This window comes from Metopolophium dirhodum, chromosome 8, assembly GCF_019925205.1.
Source record: "Metopolophium dirhodum isolate CAU chromosome 8, ASM1992520v1, whole genome shotgun sequence".
Lineage (NCBI taxonomy): Eukaryota > Metazoa > Arthropoda > Insecta > Hemiptera > Aphididae > Metopolophium > Metopolophium dirhodum.
Window position 1 is genome coordinate 12,566,974 of NC_083567.1, and position 18,770 is coordinate 12,585,743.

General features: G+C 29.6%; 1 protein-coding gene across 3 annotated transcripts in view; it reads right to left on the reverse strand.

The window, feature by feature from the left end:
- LOC132950807 (uncharacterized) overlaps positions 1-18,770 on the reverse strand; it is a 321,853-nt gene that overhangs the window by 190,596 nt on the left and 112,487 nt on the right. For 2 of the 3 annotated variants that reach the window (XM_061022382.1, XM_061022380.1), the window contains exon 3: positions 9,937-9,979. The exons of the other annotated variant lie outside the window; for it this stretch is intronic. The gene's annotated coding sequence lies outside the window, so the exon portion shown is untranslated. The remainder of the gene's footprint in view (positions 1-9,936; positions 9,980-18,770) is intronic. 3 annotated transcript variants of the gene reach the window in all.

The following is an 18,770-nucleotide window of genomic DNA, read 5'->3' on the forward strand; positions in this document are numbered from 1 at the left end:
ACGAACGAGTAACTATAGTATATGTATGCCGTTGTGGCCGTCGAGCCACTAAATAACTAATAATAAGTAACTGAAATTAAAATATGAAGACATATGTGTCGAAAGCACTTACTTACGCCTTATTTAAATGAAAATTATATGTAAATTTGTAATGAAAAAGTGTCACGTCTTAACTCCTATATCCTTACACCTCTAAAAGATTACTTCCAGTAATAAAATATCTTCACATCGTTAAAGCTAAACACGTACCTCTTTCTTGTATTTCTCTGGGGCACTAAGGGTGAAAAAAAATTAAAACAGAACGTAAAAGGTTAGCGTCAGTGTAGTTGGTTTTTTAATTTCGATATTTGGTTTTTATTTTTTATTTACGTATGTGTTTAGGTAATTTCGATGTTTATTTTTATTTTTTACTGGCTGGTCCCGGGCAATGCGTTGCTTGTAAAAAATTACAACCAAACATCGAAATAACCTAGGTATTTTTAAAAAAATGTTGATTGTTCAACTCCTTTATTGGGTGCAACTCAGCCTCCCAGGTAGGCAATTCGACTACGTCGGATCGTGGAGAATATGAGACAGTACATCAAGTAGGCTATGTGTGCAAATTCAATTTGATGCATGCCTACATCTGATCTGCCCGATCGACCAATAGCAACCAATAAAATAGTAAATACTAATTTCTGCTAATTATTATACCCATAACCAATAGCAACCATTTATAAACAACAATTTCTACCGTAAATCTCAAAATCCCCATTTGAGCCCCCCCCCCCCCCCGGGTTGGACCTACCGGATCCAATTGTGAATCTAAATCATCCCGGAAACCACTCAACACACACAAAAAAATTCATCAAAATCGGTCCAGTCGTTTAGGAATGCATAAAGAACACACAGACAGACATTAATTTTTATATAATAAATAAAATATACCTACTATGCATTTAGGTATATCTATCAAATAAAATGTTGTTAACACCGTCCATAATAATCTGTATTTTAAATACTTTTTAAGATTTTTCAAGAGCTTGTTTTATAATATACCTACGTATAATGAATAGGTCAATAATATAATATACGTATGATAAAAAAAAAAATGTATTAAGTAAATATTTTAATTTAATATTTATACTCGAAATATTATTATTTTTTTTAACTAACCTATGCAGATACAATACTATACAATACTATAATATATTTTTTTATTTATAGTCTAAATCACACGAGTAACGCATATGTATTATAATAATATTATGAATATACTGCGCAAATACAATTTACGTTTTTTTTTTTATATCTATTACATCATAATTTAACGAAAATTTCGCAGTATTTGTAATTTAGGTAGAGATCAATCCTAATAAATCATGATGATTTTGGAAATCATAATTATTTTATATCGGTTTGTTTAATTATTTACTATGTATATTACCATTTTTTAGAATACTAGAGTCTAGAATAGTCGATATATAATATTGAGATAAATGAGATAATAATATAATCGAGAAAATGTGAAGTAACTACGTTTATATAATAGGTACTTTGTCTTAAAATCTACTTTTGAGTTAAATTTTAAATTTTCTTAAGTACAACGTTTTACTCTTAATATAAATCGAAATGTAATAATGCAACAAAGATTTTTCAATGAGATTAAAAAACGTATTTTCTTCGTTTAAGCTTTTGTAAGTCATTTATCCATTGAAACGTAATGTTTGTATAACCTTTCGATTGATTGTACTAAAACGTCTAAGAATATAAGTTCTTATGCAGTGCTTTAAATATTTCAGGATATTAGCTCTTAACAAAAATACAATAACAATTGAAATATATTATACACAAATTATTTTTAATAACGTTTATTTAAGTTTTCTATAATGAGTTACACGTTTTTTGTGCACTATTTGTATTCAAAATATATTATATTATAATATTATATTATATCATATTTATTATAAAAATTACGTTGAAATTTATGTTAATTAACAATTTTAGGTAAACCTGAATATCATACGACTATTATAGTAATATTTTTTTTAGATTCAAACCGAAATTGTTTCTTCTTATTTTTAATTTGTATGAATACGGTCATCCTAGTATGAATTTAAATATTATACTATATCTTTTCAAATTAATCTTCTTCTTTTTCTTCCGGCTTCAATTATTACTCTGTATGAAAGTTTTAGTCGCTATCACCAAATCATTCCACTTGTCTCGATCCCCTACTATCTCCTTCCAGTTCTGCACCCCAAGATCTTTCAAATCTTTTTCTACAACATCAATCCACCTCCTCCAAGGACTACCTCGGGGTCTATTTCCTACCCGAGTCCAATTCAGAAACTACCTGATTTTGATCGAAATGTATACACTACATTTTTATAATATTGAAGTTTCATCAATATTATATATATCTTGTATCCACGTTGAATTACCTTTAAGTCAATACCAATGTTTTTGAGTACATATTTTGTTTTATTTCATCTGAACTTTGTATTATATTAAACAATATTATTGTTTATTTTTTTTTTCTTTTGAGTTAAAGCTTCAACATTTATAATAGTCATTAGCCTGAAGGTTATTTAGTAGGTTTTTTTTTGTAGCTTTAAGCCAATAACAATGTTTTTGAGTAAATATTTTGTTTTATTTCTTTTGAACTTTGTGTTATATTAAACAATATTATTGTTTATTTTTTTTCTTTTGAGTTTAAGCTTCAATATTTATAATAGTCGTTAGCCTGAAGGTTATTTAGTAGGTTTTTTTTATAGCTGGGGTTATGGTTGGTTAGAACAAATGTGAATATGTGGCGATGATTTGTCACTAAAACTCACAGATGGTTACCCATCTGGAAACTAGTGACACTGTCTGATGCTTAACCTTTGAACACGTTTTGTGACTGAGAACAACCCCCACGCCACTCCAGACCTTTTTTTCTGTTTATTATCACGTCAAAATTATATCACTTTACTGTAAATCATAATTTATTATATTATATAAATTATATTCGTAAGCGGTTCGTATATTTTCAAAATAATCATACAATATATAGGACTTGTCTGTTTTTATTTAACCGTTTCACCAACTAAAATATAAAACTTAATACTATGGATATTATGAATATCACAATATATTATAATAATTTGAGACAAATTAAATAATGAAATAATTTTTTCGAATTGTATTTGAATTTATTCAACTTCAGAATTTAATGGACGTGATATACTACCGACTTATATTAGAAATATTTAAAATAATAATTTACTATATAGATGGTTGAACTGGAAATGCAATTTACAAAGACTTAATAGTAAGTTAAGAGTAATATGATTTGTACGCCAATTATTTAACAACTTACAGCAGTTCCTACACGGCGTTGCCTATGACAAATGGGCGTTTCCCAGTGGTTTTACCCCGTCTTAAACTTCGTTAAATGTAACTACATATATTTTTAACACAGTAATTAGGGTGGTTTCGGCCAAATATAAAATACAGGTCTAAAATTGGGTCCAATTATAAAAATATTTTACTTTCTGTAAGCGGCAATGGCAACACTATAGAACCAAACAATATCCGTTTTTCACAATCCAGATCCTTGTGTGAGCCATTGTTCAAAATACGAAGTTTGAAAAATCCTTTCTTAGTAAGCCCCTTCATGATGATATGAACATATCATATTGTACATTTAAGTATTTAACCCCTCTACCTACCTAATAGTTATCATAGTTTTGGTTGTACATTGATTAGTTAGTCTGGGTCGCTTTCTTTATTTATCGAAATTTAAATAGTGGACATTTTGACTATCACATATACAATAAATTCGTCAAATAGTCAATTTAAACAACCAATTTTTTTAAATTTGAATAAGTATTGGAAAACTTGAAAATATATATACTTATTAAAAATTGTTTCAACAGTTCATCAATTTAACAAAAAAAAAAACAAATAATCAAACATGACATAGTAATATATCAATATTTATTACTTAATTATAATTTATACTTGAATTATTAATTGTACTTAAATTGCCAATTTAAAGAATAAATATAAAAACGTTACTGTAATAATTGATTTAACTAAACAAATAAACTAATAATTCATACAATTAACTAATTAATCTTAAGAATCAGTTGGCAGTGGTCTTAACCAGTTGGTGGATTTTACAATCATTTAAAATAAAAACATTTCAAGATAACGTATTTTTATACTGTTCTGCGTAAATATTTTCTTTGCTAAGTTCTTTAATAAGAAACTTATAACTCTGAAAATGATTTAAGTTGTTTTAATGTTTCGTTACTAAAAATTACTAAAATAAAACATCAAAACAATGGATTTTTTTAAACGATATCCATCTAATTGACTGATTGAAACATACGTGTCAAATAAACCAATACCTTATAAAATGTCCATAGAAATTATACTATCATATCGATTAGAACTATATTATTGTATCACTTGTTTTATAGTAATTTTATTTAAGATTTATTTTAACCACTGTTAGCAACAATAACACACTGAAAGCATCTACAAACGTTCTCGATAAAGATTAATATGAATTACAATAAACTTTAAAGTATACCGAAAAATGAAATCGTTGCTTCACTATAACAGCCGAGAGTGAGAGTGCTACAAATATTGAAGTACTCATCTCCAATATCGGGTTTCTGCATGAGAAATGGAGCGTTCAATCCAATATTCACCTTCTCTACTGCCACGTGTTGAGTGCTCAACCTGCACTTAATACGCTACCAACTCCTGAACGTTTTACTTGTCCTTAGGATCCTATTTTCCCTCGACATGAAAACTTACTCGGTCACCGCGGTCGCGGCATAAGAAGTATCAGTTCAAATATATATTCAATTTTTGATCGTTGTGGTATTCGTGTTATTCGTTAGTTTTCAAGTTTTTACACGAGTCACATATTTTACCTTTTAACTGTATAATTTATGTACTTGGTAACGGCACTAATTAAAAAGTTGGTCTTTTGAATTGGGATTCGCTCTTTCACTTCACGTTTTATTAAATTAATATTAATCAATAGCTGTTCATATTTTATGATATATCTATAGGTACGTGTGAAATATGCCTATATTTTGCTTCTAGTTCCGAGACCGCGTAACTCTGTTCTCGTTAAAAATAATTCAAGTTATATGTACTCACAATATTGCGGCTAAAAACGTGCAGTGTTTGTGTGTATTATTTGTATTAGCGCAAATCACGTGCAGGGGTAAATGGAGGAATTTTTTCAATCATACACACGAGACGGATGCGCAGTAATAGTCTTTCCGTGTAATACCATCGTCGGGCGTGGTTCTTTTCCGATCTTCCTAGTACAGTACTGGGATTATCGTTCCGAATAAATAAATAGTGACTCTAAACTCTTAAGCCGGGTTTTCACCGCACCACGCCATGTGGAGTTAAATAATTAATTGAACTAGAATAGGTATGTCACCAACATTACGTTACCTACATAATATTATTAGCAAAATATGCCACGGAAGGCGACGGACGCGCGACACGGTGTAATGGAAACACTTGATGTCATTATAATAATATTGTTATACCGACTATGTTAATGTGGAACCGTTAAAATCTAGAAACATTTAGTTTACTGAACGTAAAATGAAAAACGAATAGTTTATATAGACAATATGGTTTCGACTCGAGACGATATGGCGTCAAACTAACGAACGGAACGGTCAAAACCGATAAGTTCGCGATCTGGGTGTATTCATGCGTCGTCCAATAGCCGATGATCAGCTACCACACAATATGATACGGATATCTATACATATACCTCTATCTCTATGTATACATAATACATATATATATAATATAGTATTTGATTTTGACCAACCAAACACGACCGATATCGACATCGTGTTTGTACGATGGTACGTGTACCGCGAGCACGTTTTCGTGAGGGTCGTGTTACAACTCGTACAAAATATACATAATGCATTATACAAGATGGTCCGCCGAGTTTTCCGGTTACTATCTGTGTGGGCCACGTGGAAAACTAGAAATTATTGTACGGTCAATCGTCCTGTAGAATATTATTATCATATTTAACACGTGCGTTGGGCCGCTATAATTTCACGTGGCAATAATGTACAATATTGTACGGAGCAGACCCTGTGGCGACCGTTGTTTGTTGTTCGGCACAGGCGCCGCACCATGCTCCTTTGTCGAGAAGACGACCCCACGGCCAAGCCTCGCCGAGGGACAGGCGCGCTGCCGAGTCAGACCTTTTAGCGTGGCTTACGTTTTTATTATTATTATTATTATTATTATTGTAATACGTGCGGCGCGTTAGATGTTCCGTAGAAAGAGCTCGTTTATACTCGCAAAGGCAACCGAGTTCGATATTACAAATACATATCGACCGCCAAAGTCCTTTACTGCTATAGTATATATTATAATATAACATTATTTATATGATATTTTTTTTTATAGTTGACCGTTCACAAAGAAAAATCTCATCCGATGATAAAAATAGCCGACATTAAAATAATACGACATGACGTCATCAGCGGCCACGAGAATTTTCAAAACAAAATTCAATTATGGGTGCTATATAGGTACCTTTCCGCGGTCCTTCTCATTGTGAATATCCATTAAACACGAAGAATATGGCCGTGGATAGTCAACAGGCTCCGAATCTGTCATAATATTATATGAGTCGTACAACATCTCCTCATGGAAAGGGAGGTGAACAGTATTCGTGTCATTTGCGGCATAAAATCTTACTACACGGTGAAATACGTTCTTAAAAAATGTCGTACTTACGAAAAGGAAACGATAATATCTGATATTACTCAAACAGTACTAGAAATGGATTTAGTAATGAATTAGTTTAGAAATGTATTAGTTATGTTTTACGCAATATAACCAACTTCATCAAATAAATGTATACCTTATAATGAGCAATCGTGCAAATATATCATGTAAATAATGTAATATTTATCTATTGTAATTTTAAAACACAATGGCTATAGTTACAGAGGATTGTAAGTAATACAAAAAAATATAATACGTATAGGTAGGGACTTAGGTCACGAAAACTTAACGTTGCGATTAAATCGCGGACACAAAGAGCTTAAAGTTTGTACCCGTGTTTATATGTCCGTGAAGATCTTATGTAGATAATAATATGATAAAACACGAAGTGTAAAAATTATAAATTATTTACTCAAAACATATAAAAAAATATTTAATTTTCTTCTATTCATTTCATAATATTTGTTGTTTGCTCAAAACATATTGGATTATATTTTAACCTATTAAGCAAGTTTTCTGCATTGATTAATAATTATTAAAACTATAACTGTTTTTTTTTTTAAACCTAAATTTATAATTACCGCTCATACTTATGAAAAATCATATTTGTTCAGAGAAAATTTATATAAATGTTATTTTAATGAACAATATATTATAACATTAGTTCTCCTGAGAATGAATGTAAAGCAGTCAGTAAAATATAATATTATTACAAAACTAATTTTCTAACATCGATTTTGAGTAGGTATGTTATAACGAGTTATAGGTGCTTTTTTTCACCATAGTAGAAAAAAAAAATGTGTGAACAGCTCAACAACACGTATGTCGGGGGTTTTTTTTTTATTCGAACAATCGCAAAACTTTATACTTTGTCGTCGTGTTTTAATAATAATTCTGATGTAATAATATTATTGCTAATTTGCCCCGGTTCCCCTGGTGCGATGTGATCAAAGTTTTCGCTGCACACCCGGATTCGGTATTTTCGTCTCCACGTGCCGAGTTGGTCTCACCGCCAACAGAGAATCGAACAGCCGCGCACGCTGCTACGGCTATTATAGTGCGGTCGTTAGCCCGAGCGAAAGCGCGCCCGAGACGCGTAAAATGCATCCGCCGACGAGTTATTATTAATATATTTATTATTATTACTATCGTTATAATTATATTATGGTATTATAATGTTATATTATATAATACAGTCCGCGGGCCGTTCGCGTGTGCACTGCTAAGCTGCAGCAGTGGTGTGCCGTAAAACATTTTGGCGATCCATAATATTAATATTATTATAACCCCACGCACTGCACCGCTGATGACGACGACGACGCCACCACCGCCACCGGGCCGCGTTAAACTTTCCGTAACTACCGTAGTTATTATGGTTCGCGGTCGTATTTGGTATACGGTCGGTCACACTATCGGGTCGCAGTGCGTATATTATACTTCATAATATTACACAGTCATATATATAAATTTTATGTAGATATGAACATGCACGTGGTGGCTACCAGCTCGGCTGTATCGTGTAAAGGTATTATTCGCATCGGTCGATCACGGATCGCGGCACGTGCATATTAGACTATACAACAATCGTGCGAGCTCCAACAGCGAAAGTGTGTGACCTTGTTTTCCGCACATTGTACATCGAACGTACGCCGATATATTTCGTTTTTATCAAGACGTAAAACAATTTAAACTTTATGGTAAATAGACGTTGACAAATATGAAAAACGTCGGAACCCACCTCGTTCGGTGAGAAAAAAATAAACCTGTGCGTATAAAGGTTTAAATTTTGATTTTTTTTTTTTTTATATCGAGCTTTTTAAAATTGAATACACTCATAATCCGTTTATACATTATATTATATACGGCACGTGATCGAATATCACCGAACATATAATAATAATAATAATATATATTATATTGTATGATATTATAATATTATGACTATATATTTTGTAATCCAACTATCTACCTAACGGGTTGTGAAAGAGGAGTCGACGCGATTATGTAACGCGAATCAATTTTGAAAAATATTAACAGTTTTTTAGTAACTATCTACTATATTATGTTCTTTAATCAAAATTTCAAATAATAAATATGATGAAAACTGAATCAACATATTAAAATATAATTTTCAAAATTTGGCTATGATTGAAGTTCTTTTTTTCCTTGTATGAAATATAAGTATATCTACGCGAAATATGTCTTTATGGAATAATTGCGAATGTGCCATTAATAAAACGAAGGGCTATTAAAAATTATAAATACTTAAATATGGTAATATGAATATCAAAGAAAAATAATAAAATAATATATCTACGCTTGCACGGCACTCATGTAGTCATATTGCATAATCAATGCGCCGTGTTACATTAATTCATTTAATTTTTTCCGTTCAATAAAAAAAAAAATATAAAAGTTTGTTACAATTTAACGCTAAATGTTAGTATTTTTATTCCTAAATTCCTAATAAATTATAACGAATATTTGTTTGGTTTCTAAACTTGTGGACAAAGTTGCAGTTTGCCTAAAACAGTGTGTTAATGTGTTTCACTAAAGTATATTGATGTCGTATTTATTAAAACGAAAAAATTCGAATTGGAAAAATAATGAATAATTAACTATATTCTATAATATACCGGTAATTACATCAAAAACTATATAATAAAGTAATGACAACCTTGTGTTTTAAAATGTTTTGTATTATTAGAACATTAAATAATTTCACCAAAATCAATGACTAAATCAGACTATTGTTTTGCTACTAGCAGACTTGATTGATAAATTACAAATAGAAAAACTTTATTCTGTGTTCGACAAGTATTTTTATATGACGTAGTATTTTATAATATATAATATCATTTCACAAAATTATTCATATTTTTAGATCTATAAACTTTGATTGTAATTAAAACATCAAAGTAAATCAGTATAATATATTATTTTGTTTTTAATAAAATGTCTTCTATAAAAAAAATGGGAAAATAAAGTGTCATTTTATCTGCTCAGTAGTAAAATATATTTTATAGGTAGTCAAATATTGAACGAAATATAAAATAAAGAAATATTTAAATTTTAATATTTTATATAGAGTTTGGATTCATCTCACGAACTGCTCCAATAATATACAACATTATACTACTATACATAATATACTAAACGCATTTTACTCACCATATGTATCGTTATTTAAATATCATCGACGCATTCCCCAAATCTGCAACAAAATATTATACATTTCAATCATCAATAATATATTTTTTTTACATAATATGATGGTTATAAAAAAGTGTGATTATATATTGAAATTTTTTTTTTCTTAGATTAGACTTGATGTTTCTTTGTTTTCTACTAAGGTTGAAAGTGCGTAGAAAACGCGTCTAGTGCCATCCGTGGAATATATCATTAAGTTTTTTTTTGTTCGTTCTTTGTCTTTATAATATATTTGAATGTGCAATTTAAAATAATTCCGTCGAGGAAACGGCGTGAAATAATGTAAATACCATTTCAAACGGATACGAGGTGCTTCAGAAATGCAGCATCTAGCAAATTGTAATAAATTACTATGGTGTCCGTATGAAAATAAAATTAAAATTTTACTCACCTAGCTGATTTATGTCGGACAGTTGTCAGTCATGACAAGGCTTACAACATTTTCCCTTTAATTTTTTACCCAACATGATTCTGGTTATACTTTACAACGGGGTGGATGAACAGGTACGAATATAAAATAGGTGGGAATTGGACACTGTCTAATGTGACAGGTGTAGTATTGGGGTAAAGGAATTCAAACCAGAAAGAACGTTTCCGATTCACCGATGGTACCTCTGTCGTTATAACCGACCGACCCCTCACCGCGATACATAATTCATTGGGACGATCCATAGGAAGTGTCAGGAAGGGTATGGACGTGTTGGCATAAATTTTTCCGGCTGTCAAACAGTCTGTGTCTGTAATACCTACTACACCGGATGTCCGGCTCGGTTGCCATGTTTTTTGAAACTTTGAATACCTATATACCGAACGATTCTAACTGTTTTCTATTTATTTTCTAGTGTTGTAAGAATTTTATTTTATGATTGTTTTCGAACGATTTTTTGACGCAACGACTTCCGACATAAGGTACTATAAATCCATTCCCCTTCAGTCGTCACAAACCGTTTTTTAATGACAGTAGAAATTGATGGACGAATCGTTACTAAGCGAAGATTGACTACTGCAGACTGAAGTGTTTTTGGTCCAAACAAGATAAAAACACGTTCGTTTTATATTATTAAATTATCATAAAATGTAATACCTTCCTAGGTAGTTAAATGATTTATTTATGTCATAAAATAATAATATTTTGTTTCTTATTATTATTATTATTTTTATTATTATCATCATACTGATGTTGCAGTATTTACAGTCTTAATATATTCTTCATATTAGGAACTTGTAAAATTCTTCTTAGATTGAATTAATTACAATAAAACTTATATGATACATATTATCTTATCTTATCCAATATAAAAAAGAATGCATTTTGAATATTTGCACACCATTGCGCATCATTGTTCGTTATAATTTTAAAAATAGTTAATAGTCGGAATTTGTACTTGTGAAAATATGTTGAAATCGTATACATTTAAAGTTCAAACAAGTATTAAATAATATTATGTAACAGGACAAATATGGGTAGAAAGCTATATGAATCTTCTGTAGCACCCGCTTCAAAATTGAATAAATATATACTTAGTATAATTTTGTAAATTAATATTTTTTATCCTTTTATAAATACAACTATTCATGCTGTAATGAAACGTTATTAAAAACCAACATATTACGCCTTAGATGCCATGGGTGGCATTCTAATAAAAATAATAAAAACATTACCAAGTATTATTATTTGTGATTGTAATTTTGACATAACATTTATTATAATATATTACGATTTTATTTAGAGTTCTACGTACTCTAATTTTTTATTACCGACGCATAGAGTTCAAGCCATAAATTTAAAACGTGTAATATGAGATAGTTTAGGAAGAATTCAAGTATTATTATTTATTGTCTGGGCACATAAAAACACTCAGATTTGATTTGTATATAATCTTATGAACTGAAAACCTATGTAAACACTTTACGCATAGATTTTTTACTAATAAACTAAATTTACATTATGTATCTATTTTATATAATATATTATGTGTCGAAACTTCAGAATTAATTAAGCATTACGCTAATAAATTCGTAGCTTATAAAAAAAGATAAACAACACATTTCTTTATAATTCACCTTACGCGAAGGAATTAATTGTTCGTAACTTAAATAATACAATGTATAAAGTTCTATTATTTACAATAATTATTCTAAGACATAAACTATAGTACGATGAAATATTAAAAATTATATTTATACACACAGACAGGGTATTCTGAAATTGTATACGACTTGAGCCAACTTTCAAAGTTTTTGTATTATTAGCCATACACGTCATATAGAATATACGGCGCTTATGTAACTTGATAAAAATAAATAAAGTTTATAGGTTTAAGTGTAGTCGTACGTTTTCAAGATGAAAAACGAAAAATCACCACCAAATCTTTTTAAATTAGTGTGAATTTCAAAAAAATGTAAAAGAATGTATGTAATTTTTCTAAAACGACACTTGTCTTCTATAATCCATTTACAACTTTCTTCTGAACATCATTCTATTATACAGTTTCGATTTTGCCAATAAAAAGTCACCGTTCATTTATTTCACCTTCACCGTCAAAATTACATTTTAGATACAATATATAAGTATTACATATTTGGGCAACAATGAAAGAGGTATAAAAAGAAGACCTTATTTTTTTCTTAAAAAATTTACTATTGTTATAGAAACGTCGGTGTAAACTTTTTGAGTCACTCAATGTACAACCAATATTAGATCAAATGTAGTAAACATAAAAAGTTATTTTAGTACATCGTTAATTTTGGTTCCTTGGTGTCACAATTTCTGCGACATATACGTAATATCAAAACTATTGTAAACTATTTAATAATATAATGGAATTTGATGTAATCGAATTAATAATATTATTAGGTACTAAATATGATTTTAACTTATTAAAAGTCAATCAATGCTATATTAAGTATGATTATTATTGATAACTATATGGTAGTTGATCTGGGTAAAATAATAATCAAATGTTTCCAAACCTTATTGTCATAATATTATTATCTATTAATACTCGGAGACACGTGATTGTCACGTTTTGTAAGATTTCTTAAACGAAATTTTCCGTAATAATTTAAAGTCGAGCATAATCTAAAGTTTTTGTCAGAAACTAATAATATTATTTGAGATATTGCGAGCAGAATGACGTAATACTAAACGACGTAACCGATTTCAATCATCTGACCACATCTTCATCAGCCTCTGACTGTCATACGTCTTAATGATGCACAGGGAAATATAGGAAACAGATTGTCATAACCACTCTCTAATAAAGTTTTTTTGCACATTTATTATTAAAAGATGGACGGTGCTTATCTTGGTTATAACGTATTATTGTTATTACGTACTTAAAAACCATGCTGAATATAATATGAGAGTTGATTTACATTGAATTTATATAATTTATATGAATATGAATATATATATATGAACATTTTGTATTAAATATTTATGATAACTATTCTCAACGTATTGGTTTTAATATTATAGGTACCTTTTTTATTTGGTTCTGTTTACGATGACGTCACACATTACGTATGGACATTATTGTCCAGCCACAGAATAAATGTTATGAAATTAACTTTAATACAAAAATTAACTTACTCAATATCAAACTTTGAGTCAAGAATATTTGTAAAACAAACCCAAAATTGGTTCTGCTGAACTCACATTTCCAATGCTGTACGTTTCAAAGTCGGAGCCAACACATACGGGCAGTGATGTAAAAATACCGTATTTTATTTTTCAATCGTATAATACGTGTATTACACATATATTGTACGTGTATAATACAGTATTTTACAAAAACCATATGGCGTTTGGGTTAATGTTAAATATGAGTATATAGCTACCAGAGTGCAATAATAATATTGCAATTTATTGATGAATAATTATGCAATTTGATTATTAAATTATGTAATGGCAGTCTGGTAATAAATTAATAACTAATAGTAAGTATATGGAAATAGATTAGTTCTAAGTTTTGAATAGGTATTGAGTTTTAATATTTTCATTAATTTTAATGAGTACCTATGTAATTATTTAATTAGTAAGTGTTTACTGTGGCTACTGGCTACACAACTAGTAAGTGTAGACCCAAAACACTATAGTTTTAATAAAAACAAAGTTTTAACAAAAAAACAAAGTAACGCTATTGTAAAATACAGAAACATAAATTAATAACTTTTTGAAACAATTTATCAGAAAAATATTAATAATTAAATATAAAATATACTTAATTAGTAATTACCATCATTACTCTTTTGCAATTTTAGATTGTGCTTAACATACACTAGTTTAGAAGCTATCTCTGTTGTTAATATATTCTTTTTAGCTATATTTCACTAGTCCATAAGTTGATAATGATCTCTCTGTCGAAGCTGAAGTAGGTGGACATTGTCAAATTTCCGATGTAACTTTTGCCATATTTGTAGATGAACAAATTCCATTCCACCATGTTATTATGTTCATATGATTACCATCAGTTTTAGTATTTAGACAATTCCATACAAAATCTCTGACCTATTATGTACTGCGTATATTTTATCTTTATTATTGATCTACCATTTATCACTGATTTTTTTTTATACCATTTGAATTGTATTTTTTTATACATGACGTATAATACGCTAGTATAATACAATATTATACAATTTGTACTATACAATTTACATCACTGCATACGGGTGAGGTGTGCTTTTAATGACATGACTAGGTAATTATTATTTTACTATGATGGTACACAATAGTAATGTACGTATTGATTATAATATAAAAAATATAATGTTTATCGAATGAGTGAATTTATCAAGCAAAATAATGAGTTTCAAAGTTGATTTTATATTTGTTTGAGTAACATGATAGCAGTAGATCGGATGGAAACAATTACTGAGTATTGGAAACAGGCGAATGATCAGAAAAAAAATACGTTAGCATTTTAAGATTGTATTTTATGGGAGTCAATAGAATGTAAATAAGATAGGTACCTACTTAAAATATCCAAAACATTTAGAGAGAAAAGAATATAATAGGATATAAAATATGTATCTAAAGTAGGCTGCGGACTTGTATGTCATTGACGGTATAATAATTAGTGTTCGGACTTATCTAGATAAATATCTAGATAATTATTTGTTCATCTTTTATCTTATCTAGATAAATAGTTACAAGGTATCTAAACGTTCATCTTAGATATTTTTTTACTAATCTAAATAACTAATGAATTATTCATCTAGATACATTTTTTATTGATAAAAATCGCGAAATTGTACTAACACATTTTCAATATTTATACAGATTCTCAAACCAAGTTTATGGTTTATAAATAATATAATTATTTTTATTTATATCATTATTATTACTATGTTCCTAGTGCCCAATATCTAGATACATTTGAGTTACATTATCTTTATCTTTATCTAGATAAAAAAATACTTATCTAATCCAAACACTGAATTAATAATACGATGAATGTTTTGGTCTGAGATTTTCACTGGATGGCGGACTTTATTGACCCGACAAAAAACAATTTGACTTGTGACCATGAGCCTGAGATTTATTTTTAACTTCGACGAGAAAATATAAGGATACACTTACCAGTTACCGGTTTTTGTAAGTATACCTACTACCAGTTGGCGTTATGCACATAGTGCCTTCACGTTTGGCCATAGCATCACGTGCTTTTGGTAGCTTCCAATACATGGAATCCGTATGTTCAAAGGAAACCTCTGGAATCTAACTGTACGCGAGTTTGTTCAACTGTTAGAAATTACCAAAAAAATAATATGTATACAATAATATATTATCTAGGTATACACTACACACGTTATACATATTATATACTCATCCGTGTCTTTGTCAATATTTATTTTTTTTTAAATCGCTACGACTAACGGATTACAACTGTTTTAACAGGTCATAACGAAGTATATGGCAAGAAATCAGCAGTTGTTTTGTATCTAGACTCGGTAGACTGTAGTTATGATATGTACATAGTTTTGTCTTTCGACAGAGTGAATTATTACCGATTTACTATGGACACAGAAATTTATGGATTTCGGAAACGTAATGGCGATTCGCATAGGGAGAAGAATATATCGCTTAAATGTAAATTTTAGGAAATACGGGTTCCTGTATAGTTATACTGTATTTAACTTATTGGGTGATACAATGACGTATGGTATCCTTTAGGATTTCTAAACAATATGTAGATATATATATATAGATATTAATCAACATCTACCATTGTCAAATTTAAACGAATAAAACCCGACTGTGCATACAATAATATGCAATATATAGTTCAAAGTGTAGGATTAGACCATAGAAAGATGTAACTATTGAACGTTTATTATAATGTCGTGATAGTTGTAACATACATAATATTTAATATACACGATATTAGGTATAAAACAAATCTATATGCAATCTCGCTGTGGATATTATTTATCTAGTCAATTTTATACGTCAAAATAGAGTACTATTCTATCATCACGTATATCTCTATTCTCTGTACGTTTTATATTATATTACGTGACATAGAAACGGTAATTACTTGTACATGTACTTTTATCATATAACTTAAATTGTTTAGTTTCAATATCACGATTTCGGAAATGTAGGAGAACAGAATAATTTATTATATAGAAGTAGCACAAACTGTCTCGAATAAAACCGTTTTTCAATATCGCCCAAAACTTTTACGCACAAAACAATTGAGTATATTTTCTTATGACGCCACTACAAAAACTAACGAGTTTGAAATACGCTTAGAGCAAACCTAAATAAATAGTCTTATAATAGTGTTTTAAAATACCAATTTTTTTTTGCCATAGATTTTCTTTCAATATTTTTGAGTAGAATTCAGTTTTTAATTTTTTTACTTGCTGTTGGAGAGATTTATTTTTAAGTAGAATTTTTAATACTTTCCTGAAAAATACCGACTCGAGCAAACATATTTATAGAAGGGTGAACAAACTATAGGTAATTATAAAATAATTTAAAAAAAGTATCTTTAGAAAAGTTATAAGGAAATTATAATTTCACTTTTACAACTAAATAAAGTTACATATATCTCAAAAAGTAAAATATATATTATATAGCGTACAGTTTTGACAAAACTTGTTGTAAAATATTTAAAACATACATAATAAGTACATACTATATATAAATACAAACATAATGTTGTATTATTGTTTTAACAAGAAGCATTTCGGTGAATAGGATTTTAGGAGTAATCAGAATTTGTTTATTTTACCAACCACTTTTGTTTGTTTGAAAACAAAAAAATGTTACATTTGATTCGTAAAAATACATTTTTATAAATAGATAATATATTGTGAAATGCATATAAGTAATTGTTAGTGAACTGATATAGGTATACGTCATCGACTTATTCAAAAAGAGCACATTAAAAAACACGTTCAGTGATCCACCGAGGCGATCAAATTGTTATTACGATTGATTTTAAAAACATTCCTTAAAACATTCTGGGACAGTGCAATAAATACTTACTACCGATGGGTAACCCTCTCGCCCTCGGCGTGTCATCACGCCATCTAAATTTTAAATTATCGTTTTACTTGTAGTAAACTAATTTCAGATTCTAAAAACTAAAAACAAAGAAAAAAAATCGTAGAGGACAATAACACAATTGTTGTTAAATTAATTTTATAATATTCTTTCTAAATAAATATAACCTTCCCTTTGAACCCTATATAATACCACGTTACCACGGAATGGATACTCCAAAACTCGCGCTGGTACGTATTATTGTTTCTTTTTAATTAATTTTTAAAATTGCGTGAAAATACAAATTCTTACGAGCTAACAAAACACTATTATAATATCATTGTGTTACCGCGGTTTAATATTCACCGAGACGTTACTCGATTGTTTCGTAGCAACTATATAATATTATAATATTATACAACCATCATGTGTGAGCAAATAAAATAAACACGTATCTATGTTATGTAGATGCTATCCGACTGGTATTAATGCATTTTGATCGTGTTTGGTCTGCGTGCGTATAATACTGTACACATTTCGCAGAGAATTAACACCGTTATATGTATTATAGAACAACGGCCGGAAAAAAAACCTTAAATTAGTTGAAATTAGTTAAAAATTTGGTATTCTTGTTTTTTTAATTATATAAATTGCGCGAAAATACCAAAATTCGTCGTGACGACGAAATATTAATAATATCGTTGTGCTGCCGCTGTTTGAAATTCACTGAGACGTTACTAGATAGTTTCGTAGCAACTACCTATTTAGGTATAGGGTACAATCATGTGTGAGCAAATAGAATAAACACGTATAATATATTATTATGGTACTCTCCGACTGGTATTAATGCATTTTGATCGTGTTTGTTCTGCGTGCGTATAATAAACAAACTGCGCAGAGAATGAACACCATTATGTTATTTTCTTAACCAAGTAAGACAATGTTGTGGGGGATGAGGGGGAGGGGAGTGGACCGTAAATTGGCAAATCACGGTGAATTAAACGTGGTCCACGGACACGCATGTTAGTGTACATCGACAAAGGATGTATAGACGGTTATATAGAGGGACCCGACTCGAAAGGTTTTTGAACATTTGTTGCGCTCAAACGAAATGGCTTCGGAACACGACATTACACAAAATCGAGTGGATAAGGTATTTTATTATTTTTTTCGAATTTTGTGGTTATTTTATAGGAACGTAGTTCATCTCCGTCTTCCCGCAATCGGTATTTTATGTCACAATAAGTTAACATACCGAATGACAAATTTAAGAACGAAAAAAAGTTCTTAAATT